Source organism: Meriones unguiculatus, chromosome 15 (genome assembly GCF_030254825.1).
Source record: "Meriones unguiculatus strain TT.TT164.6M chromosome 15, Bangor_MerUng_6.1, whole genome shotgun sequence".
In the NCBI taxonomy this organism is placed as follows: Eukaryota; Metazoa; Chordata; class Mammalia; order Rodentia; family Muridae; genus Meriones; species Meriones unguiculatus.
In genome coordinates, this window is record NC_083362.1 from 24,848,494 (window position 1) to 24,859,099 (window position 10,606).

Consider the following 10,606-nt stretch of genomic DNA (forward strand, 5'->3'; position numbering starts at 1 on the left):
TCCATTAAGCCTTTATTACAATAGTAAATTATTTTTATTACATAAGAATTAATGACATCATGAAATGCTGCATCACTTGATATTTGAGTTTAAACGTATCATTTGTAACTATTAAGTATTTTACAAAGAATTAGATTTTTCCCATGTGCCACTAGAAAAAAGGCAAACATACTTAAGGGACACTGAGAGGGGAAATAAAACTAAACTTTTATTGCAAATGCACAAATATAAATAGCTTCCCAAAGGGGTAAAATATTTAATTTTACATTTATTTAAAAATAGAAATTTTATATAATATGTAGAGAGAGATGGTATCTAGTTTCTCCACAGTCTTTACCTTTCGAGGACACAGCTTTTCTAAATTAATGCCAATTTTTTATACTTTATTTTTTCAATAATTTTATTAAATATGTGAGAAAAATGTACTATTTTGATAAAGAGAAACATTAAATATCTATTCTAGTCCAAATGACACGTTTTGTTTTGTGAATGTAAAGATTAAACTTGTGAAAACTCTACTGTGGAAGTGTTTCTAATTCAGTAGATGAAAGGTAACATGCACATATCATAATATGAGACACAGAAAGTAATCACCCAAACTGTTACCAAAGGACAACAGAAATAGTAAGAAAGATGCATATGTTTAAGGGAAGAATTAGAAACTGTTCTATGAATGAAGTTGATCACTATTCACAAATTTCAAAAGTGTACCAGATTTAAAATATGTAGGTCAAGACAATTCAATCCCAGTAACATAAGTCATGCTATTCCTAGCTTGTTACTTTAATACATATATACCTCTTTCACCCCAAATTCCAAGGCACTCTGGGGTTGCTAAAGAAGAATACAGACTCTGTATTTTTATATTTATTATTTAATTTGTATTTAAATATTTTTTTCATTATTGTAATTTGAAAGTTTCCTTACAATATTTTTTAAATCCTGTATCCAAGTTCCTACCTTACTATGAACTATTTTAATTACCTCTTACAAATCACACGGTATTCTGATACCATCTATCTGCTCTTAATACCAAGGAAAACAACTACTTTAACTCTAAAACAAGTTATCAGAATATACTAAAGAATATATTGTACTCTCATGTGTTCTTCAGACCATTTCATTGAAAAGAGCATCTGGGAGACACCAATGTTCACAGATGCTGTTTGCCTGCTCGCTGTCAGCCTTCCAGGTATACCTGTAACTGAAGGGACAGAGCTAACAGAGGAATCTACGAAACTCATTCTGCTATTCTGAGGACAAGAATAATCAGTGCTTTTCTCTACGGTCAAGGGAATAAATATAATATTAAAATAAAAACAACAATCAATAACTCCCAACAGAAATTCACCTCTTATTTCAGGCTTTGCTTTTGCTATTTGTTTTGCATGAGATCAGTTCATGGATTAATAGAACATGAGATGAAAATGTTTATTAACTTATGTAAATATGCTTTACTGATCACTATTAAAAATTCAAATGATCATATCTTTTCCAAAAAAATGAGACCAATATGTACGTATGTGTGTGTACACATACGTATACATACATATGTGTGTGTATATATATATATGTATATATATATTCTTCATGATGAACCTAGATGGTACACTAGAAATTCTAACCAGACCTGATGGGTGAATCAGTGACATAGAAAATAAATGTCATGATTAAGATTGGAAACATGGGAATGATTCCTTTGTGGGGCAATGTGGAACACTTAAACAATGTGACTGAAATGCTTCATGGAGCCTTGTAACACATTTAAATCACATACCTAGGATCTTGATGAAACTGACAGTGTCAAGGCTCAACAATTAGAATTTACTTCTCAGGTGTAAGGCACATTATGGATGCATGTGATAATCAGAACCCTACAGGTAGGACATAGAATAGTACACTAGGAATGGCTGCGGATTTTGTAATAATGATAAGCATGACTAATCTTAGAAATATTTAACCAGGTTTGGATGATTTATTTGGTAGCTTTTTATTATCAAATTCTATTTTGTTCCTGTAAAAACAAAAGTCTTTAAACCTCTAGATATTCACATTTTTTGTTGGTAAGATCATAATGGTGGCATACATGCACACAGTGGTTTCTAGGCTTGGTGCTAAAGGCTTTGATTTAGGGAAACAATCAACATTTAAGTGGAGAAAATTAAAATATGAAATAACGTGTTGTCACATAAATAATTTTTACAATCCACCACTATAGCCGTGTTATGCATGAGCATGTTCTCATTTAGAATAGGGTTTCTTGAATATTGTTTATGTCTTGACAGTGTGTATGCCTTTTACATTTAAGCTATAAAAAGATCTTAGATGCTTTTTGCATATTCAAAAGGAACATCTTTATGTCCTTATAATAAAACACTGAATTAAAAGAACAGCCACTATAAATTTGTAATACCTCCTCATTTCCACTCCTTTTCTTCCATGGCAGCTAGGTATTTATTTGTGAACACAACAATGGCAAATAAGTGACTATTCTCCATTAATTCAGAGGGAAAATAATCCAACGTTGACACATGCTTTTAGCTACTATTTTTGAATAATGAGGACATTTGCAGTTCATTAACACTATTTTAGTAATAATCTTATTTTATTGACATGCAATGTTTCTAAGTTAAAGACATTGTGAGTGCATTCACACCAAAGTTGCCATTGTCCTATATGTCTTAGATAAGCAGCCACAGGGATTGAAAAAACATCATGGCTCAATCTAGCTCTACTGTTTTTTCTATTTAAGAGGTCATTTTGGAAATTTGAAGATTGCTTAACTGATGAGTCTAAAGTCTATTATTGGTTTGCTTAAGTTGGGTTTAAACTGATTGCATGGTATCCTTAATAATTATAAATTAAATTGGAGTGAGATTGGTATTCTGAGATGATCAAAAGATTTTGGTAGTACAGAAAGCCTAACCCTACATTCCCGAGGTAGCTGTCATACACACACAAAATTAAATATTCTCAGATATTCTATTTCTCTTTCTCAAACGTAAAATAAACTCACAATATGGTTGCTTTCTTTTTAAAAAATATGCTATTACATTTTCAGAATAAAAATAACTTCAATAATACTAGCATATTTTGAAAAATAAGATATATGAAGTGAACAATATTTTTCCTTTTTTATTCTCCTTCTGTAACCCTCTGCACAACCACCAATTTTTCTTTTGGGATATATTTCACACTTCCAGGAAAGAGACTTTTACCCTTCCAAATTTACCAGTTTTTTCTTTTCTATCATAATACCAAAGTTAATCCACATGGCCATGGTATATTCAAATTTGATCCCATATTTAATAAGCTTAACTACTTTATGCAAATTAAGAAGGCAGTACTTGTAAGTGGCATAGGAGAAGACTGAATTTCAGATGGGTAACTGTAGGTGTAAGTGTAGCACTCATTTCTATCCCATACTTAATGCTAATACTCCTCAATCTACTTCCACACTGCCGGGTGCATCCATCCTGTGTACCTGTCCACTGTAGAATTTGTGACAAGTAGTAGTGTGAGAGTCAAAGAACTAGCTTTTAGGTCCCAAAGTAAAGTAAATATTTCTTTTAAAGACATAGAAAACTGTGCTCTTCAGGTAGGGGTGGAGCAGATGAACTGTGCTGGTACAACCCATATCTATTAAATATTGATTAAGTATATGTGCTGGGCAAGGTGTAAAAGGAAAAAATATATAGGTTCAGTCTTCATTCTAGTGATCAGAGACCTAGAACATGATGATGATGGTCCCAAACCAAGACAAAATTAGTCTTTTGATTGAGTCTGCAGAACAGGATCTGTGTAGTCCTCCTCTTACTCAGGCAAGGGACCTCTTATCCATCCATCTCCTGCTTCTGCCACACCCAGATTCTGAAGTCATTCACATTTTCAGCACATCAACAACTGAGAAAAAGCCTTTCTCCATGTCTTTATGACAGTCATATTAGTGGCCCTGTAAGATATATCAATATCTATAACTTATGCTTTCTTCATTTTAAAAGAACTGAAGTCACTTCATCATGGGTGGCTTTTTCTCAAGTATTTTTTCCAGTCTCTTTGGAACCAGAGAAATGAGGAATTTAATTTTGGGATTGGATGGTGCTGGAAAAACCACAATTTTGTAAAGATTACAGGTTGGAGAAGTTGTTACTACTATTCCCACTATTGGATTTAATGTATAGATGGTGACATACAAAAATTTCCAAATTCCAAGTTTGGGACTTAGGGGGACAGAGAAGTATCAGACCATACTGGCAATCTTACTGTTCAAACACAGATGCAGTCATCTATGGAGTTGACAGCAATGACAGAAACCAAATTGGCATTTCCAATTCAGAGTTAGTTGCCATGTTGGAGGAAGAAGAGCTGGGAAAAGAAATTTTAGTGGTGTTTGCAAATAAGCAGGACATGACACCCTCAGAAATGACAAATGCACTTGGGTTACCTGCCCTGAAGGAGTGGAAGTGGCCAATATTTAAAACCTCAGCAACCAAAGGCACTGGCCTTGATGAGGAAATGGAATGGCTAGTTGAGACACTGAGAAGCAGTGAGTCCCTTCCCATCAGCTCCTGAGAACCAGAGGCTGCAGCACACTCATTGGAAGCAGGCAGATGTGCTTCCTTGCATTGTTGGAACTGTGTGATTCTGTTTGTAATAAGGACCTCATGAAACTGAAAAGCTTCTGTAAAGCAAAGGACACCATCATCAAAACAAAGCGACTGCCTACAGATTGGGAAAGAATCTTCACCAACCCTTTATCTGACAGAGGACTCATATCCAGTATATATAAAGAACTAAAGAAGCTGAAAAGCAACAAACCAAGTAATCCACTTAAAAAATGGGGAACAGAGCTAAACAGAGAACTCTTTGTAGAGGAATATAGAATGGCAGAGAAGCACCTAAAGAAATGCTCAACCTCATTAGCCATTAGGGAAATGCAAATCAAAACAACCTTGAGATTTCACCTTACACCCATCAGAATGGCCAAGATCAAAAACTCAAGTGACAACACATGCTGGATAGGTTGTGGAGAAAGGGGAACCCTTCTCCACTGCTGGTGGGAATATAAACTTGTACAACCACTCTGGAAATCAATCTGGCGCTTTCTCAGACAACTAGGAATAGAGCTTCCTCAAGATCCAGGCATACCACTCCTAGGCATATATCCAAAAGAGGTTCAAGTACACAATAAGGACATTTTCTCAACCATGTTTTTAGCAGCTTTATTTGTAATAGCCAGAAGCTAGAAACAGCCCAGATGCCCCTCAACTGAAGAATGGATGCAGAAATTGTGGTACATCCACACAAAGGAATATTACTCAGCAATAAAAAATAAGGAAATCATGAAATTTGCAGGTAAATGGTGGGACCTGGAAAGGATCATCCTGAGTGAGTTGTCCCAGAAGCAAAAAGACACACATGGTATATACTCACTTATATAAACATACCACATAGGATAAACCCACTAAAATCTGTACATCTAAACAAACTAAGCAAAAGAGAGGACCCTAACTAAAATGCTCAATCCCCATCCTTAAAGGCAAAGAGGATGGACATCAGAAGAAGAAGAAAACAGGAAACAACCTAGGAACCTGCCACAGAGGAACTCTGAAAGCCTCTGCCCTGCAGACTATCAAAGCAGATGCTGATCCTGATGGCCAACTGTCAGGCAGAATGAATGGAATTTTATGTAAGAAGTGGGAAATAGTAAGAGCTGGAGAGGAAATCTGTACATCTAAACAAACTAAGCAAAAGAGAGGACCCTAACTAAAATGCTCATTCCCCATCCTGAAAGGCAAAGAGGATGGACATCAGAAGAAGAAGAAAACAGGAAACAACCTAGGAACCTGCCACAGAGGAACTCTGAAAGCCTCTGCCCTGCAGACTATCAAAGCAGATGCTGATCCTGATGGCCAACTGTCTGGCAGAATGAATGGAATTTTATGTAAGAAGTGGGAAATAGTAAGAGCTGGAGAGGACAGGAACTCCACAAGGAGATCAACAGAACAAGAAAATTTGAACACAGGGAACTTCCCAGAAGTTCCAACCAAGGACTATTCATGGAGATAACCTAGAACCCCTGCACAGATGTAGCCCATGTCAGTTCAGTGTCCAAGTGGGTTACATAGTAATGGGAAGAGGGACTGCCTCTGACATAATCTGATTGGCCTGCTCTTTGATCACCTCCCCGTGAGGGGAGAGCAGCCTTACCAGGCCACAGAAGACGACAATGCAGCCACTTCTGATGTGATCTGATAGACTAAGATCAGAAAGAAGAAGAGGAGCACCTCCCCTATCAGTGGACTTGGGGAGGGGTATGCATGCAGAAAGGGGAGGGAGGGTGGGACCGGGAGGGGAGGAGGGAGGGGCTTATGGGGGGATACAAAATGAATAAAGTGTAATTAATAAAAGTTAAATAAAAATTTAAAAAAATAAATAAATAAAATAAAAGATTGTGCTTGAAATCCAAAAAAAAAAAAAAAAAAAAAAAAAAAAAAACAAACCAAAAGTATTTGGAGAGAGGGTTAGCTTGATTGAATTACCCAAGTCACTTATGTAATGTAAAATATTTCTTCCTTGCTCTCTTGTGTTAAGGTATATATTCTATTTTTTTGGAATTCTTACTCAAATACAGTTCTAGTAAAGAATGTTCACTCTTGGGGGAAACCCTCCTATTTTAAAATTAGTGGTTGCATCTCATTTGTTTGAACACTAAGATTTAGTTCAGACTTTTCCCCCTTAAAATGAATTAATACTTTCCAAAGATTAGTCTTCGCAAAGTAGGTTACAAATATAGAGTGTATAATATAATCTTCAGTTGCCTAACTGACAAGTTTATAGTGTATTTCACTTGAGATTTTGGTTATAGGCATGAGTATTATTTTGTTCACTCCTTTACTGACTTAAAAAGATTATTTTACATTACTTTATAGCTGTCAAAAGAATTTTACTTATGGTGACCAGAACTTTGTACAGGAACCCTGCTAGAAAGGCAGGATTTTGCTTTGTTACTTTGTCAGGCCTTATACAGTAAGATAGGGTAGGGTTCAGAGTGGGGCTTCTGGGTCAGAAACTTGTGTCCTAGATCATACTGTATCTGGAAATGCCAAATCTGGGAACACAGATACCTAGGGTGTGGTGGTTCACACCTGTAATCCTAGTACTCAGGAGACAGAGGCAGGAGGATCAAGAGTTCAAGGCTAGCTCCAACTAAGTGGTGAGCCTGAGTCTAGCCTGGGTTGCTTGAGACTATGTCTCAACACAAAACAAAACCAAAACAACCAACCAACCAACCAATTTTTTTATGTATAACATAAAAAAGATTATGTTAAAGTAGTTATGGACATTCAAAGTAATATTTATATTAACGCTTGTCTATGCTCGTATAATGGTGATACAGTCAGAAGGATCCCAAATATGGCTGTATTTGATGTATTCACAACACAATAAAAAACTTCACATGAAAGGAAATAAAAAGTAATTTTAATAAGCATTAAAAGAAGAAAATATGAATGAATGTATTATGAAAAAAAGACATTTCTTGAATTTAGAAAGAATGATTCTTTTGTAATGAGAATTCCATAGCTAGAAATTGAGGTTGCAACCCTTAGGCACAGGAAGATGCTGTGGACCTTTATTGAAATAGTCATTACATTTTTATTTAATAAAATATATCCTTTCAGTCTCCTATATACTATTTCCATTTGTTCTATGCACATCTTTGGTATTTCAAGAAATTTAGTCTAATATGGTGAATTTGGAAGGCACCATAATTGATGGGTTATTTGTTTAGAGAAACCCACACCACTGTGAAGTTAGAAATGTGTGACTAATGATTTTGATTCCCTGGATTTCATTTCTCAAATGTGATTGGCAATTGCTCATGAGGAATTACTCACCATTTCACTATAATATCCAAGTGGGTTCCATTGTGATAGGAACAGGAACTTTCTCTGACATGATTGGCCTGCTCTTTAATTACCTCCCCCTGAGGGGGAAGCAGCATTACCAGGCCACAGAAAAAGACAATGCAGCACTCCTGATGAAACCTAATTGACTAGGATCAGAAGGAAGGAAAAGAAGTCCTCCCCTATCAGTGGACTTGGGGAGGGGCATGCAGGCAGAGGGTGGAGGAAGGGAGGGATTGGGATGGGAGAGGGAGGGAACCACAGGGGGATACAAAGTGAATAAAGTGTAATTAATAAAGAAAAATAAAATAAAAAAAAGAGATTCATGACAGTTGAGTAGCAATCAGGATTGAATAAATTCAAGGGCAGTGAAAAATGCCACACATCCCTAAAGAAAATAATCGTAGTCTTCACTTCTAAAAATCTGTACCAAGGCTTTAAAAAATTCTCTTTAATTCTGCTACAACTTAATAGGAATGTGGATTCTATAATGATGAAATATTAAAACTGAGTCTTCCTAAAATAAGGGCAGAATTTACATTTCAAATCAAATAGTCTTGATTATAAAGAAAATTTAAAATCATAAACATTAAAAAATGATATCAAATATGTATATGTGCTATGCAAAAAGTAATCCTTTAATGAAAGAGTAGTGCTTTTTAATGTCTTCATTTTAAGGGACAGATTATCTTTCTTGTTTTGAATATAATTTTGGTACTTGACATTAACTTTTTTATGCACTTCAACTGACTCTTTAAAATAATTTAAAAGTAGGCAGGCAAAGGTAAAGAGGTTTTTATACTGAGAAATTATCCAATGGTTGTTGATATTCCATTCTAAACATTATAATGGGAAAATGAAGGTACTTAATTTTAAAGGATTTTGAAGTAGTCTGTTTCACAATACTGATTTGACTGTTGCTAATGACAGAAAGAAGTATTTAATTTTAAACTCTTTTTGAGAATAAAAAAATAGGAAAGACCTATAAAACTCTTTGGAAGAATAAGGTTTTAATTTATAAAATTTTGAAAGTCTACAAAGAATATCAGTAATCAGTAAGAGAGAAATGAAACTGGCTCAGTGTAAGAATGTATGTGTGTTGCTTATTAGAATATTCACATTGATCAAATGCAACCACAGACTTTAGAATTGGTAGTCACTCAGTGATAGATCCCATATTCAAAAGTAGCTATCTTTGAAGTACATTCTCCATCTTCATAATGATAAAATTGCTCAATGAAGCATTTCTTAGGATGCAGTTCTCTGAGTAACATATGATCTTCTATCATGTCTCTTTATCTTCTGTCTGCTTGTCCATGTGTCTACTCCATTTGTCATTTATCTAATTTTAAGTAGCGCTTTTGCCAAAATTACTCATTAGTAATGAACAATTACATAAATAAGTATCCAACACAGTAAGATGATATTTCATTTGCTTATATGATTGCCATTACAAACATTACAGGACAAGTAGCTATTCTTCAAATTGTCATTTTATAGACACAATATTGATTTTTACTCACTTAAATTTGGAAAGTTCTATTAAACTTCACTACTTAGTAGAGCTAAAAATTGAAACACCTTTTTATGTGTATGAATGACCTGTCTACATATATGTATTTGTATCATGTGTTTGCTTGGCAACTGCAGAGGCCAGAAAGACAAGAACCAAGAACTGGTCAGCTGGTTTGCTAGAAACCAAACCCTGGTCCTCTACAAAAACAGCAAGTGTTACTCACTGTTAATCCTTCTCTTCTGGCCAAAATACAATCCATAATTTTCTTTCTTTGTAAGAATTTTACACGAAGAGGAAATAGTGTGGAGGCCAAGAAAAACGAAGAGTTCATGCTTTTGAGTGTTGTACAAAGTGCCTTATGCCATTCTGATTCTTACTGACCAATGTCCTTAGTTCTCTTGTTCTAATTGAACACTTCCATCTTAAGAGCTATGATCAGGATACTATCCTTATCTTTAGAAAAACAGTCTTCTCTTTTCTGCCCTTAGCTCATTCAGTCTTGAAGATACATATTTAAGTCCTTTCTCTTTACATAAGTGTAAAGAGAGAAGCACATGAGCTCATTGGTATCCTTTCTCAATAAGATAGATGAGCTTACCATGCTGTAAGCATACCCATTTTTATTAATATATCTTGTTTTTATGAGATATAACCGAATACTTTTATTACATTAAAGCACTACATTAAACATAAATTCTTTCTGTAGTTGGGAACAAATGCTGTTGTTACCAAGTAAAATATTGGTCTGTTGTCCCTTTTTCTTCTTTCTTGAAAGAAAAGAGACAATATCTTTCATTTTAATTTTTACAGTAAGAAATATTTAAATTGGTATGTCTCTACAGTTTTAATAGGATATCAAACTTGTTATTCATTCTGGAATAACTAGGAAGATTAGGTGGGTAGGGAACAAGTACTATACTGTATATAAAATTTTTATATTTGTAGGAAAATTATAATATACCCCTTCACAAACTAAATTTAACTAACTGACAATTACTATAGTCTACAGAGTGACAAATGTAAAAAACCCCGTACATGGCTTGAGCTCTTCACTCAAAGAAAATTTTAATTAGAAGCTTTGTGCTACAAAACCTTATCTTTTGATTTTTCATTTTGTAGAGAAAGAGAGCCTTGTATATCCTAGTCTGGACTAGGCCTACAACCCTCCTCTTGCTTTAGCGTC

General features: G+C 34.8%; 1 pseudogene; it reads left to right on the plus strand.

Moving 5' to 3' along the window:
• The first annotated feature begins 4,019 nt into the window (after positions 1-4,019).
• On the plus strand, positions 4,020-4,572 carry LOC110543504 (ADP-ribosylation factor-like protein 1; annotated as a pseudogene).
• Positions 4,573-10,606: the final 6,034 nt, after the last annotated feature.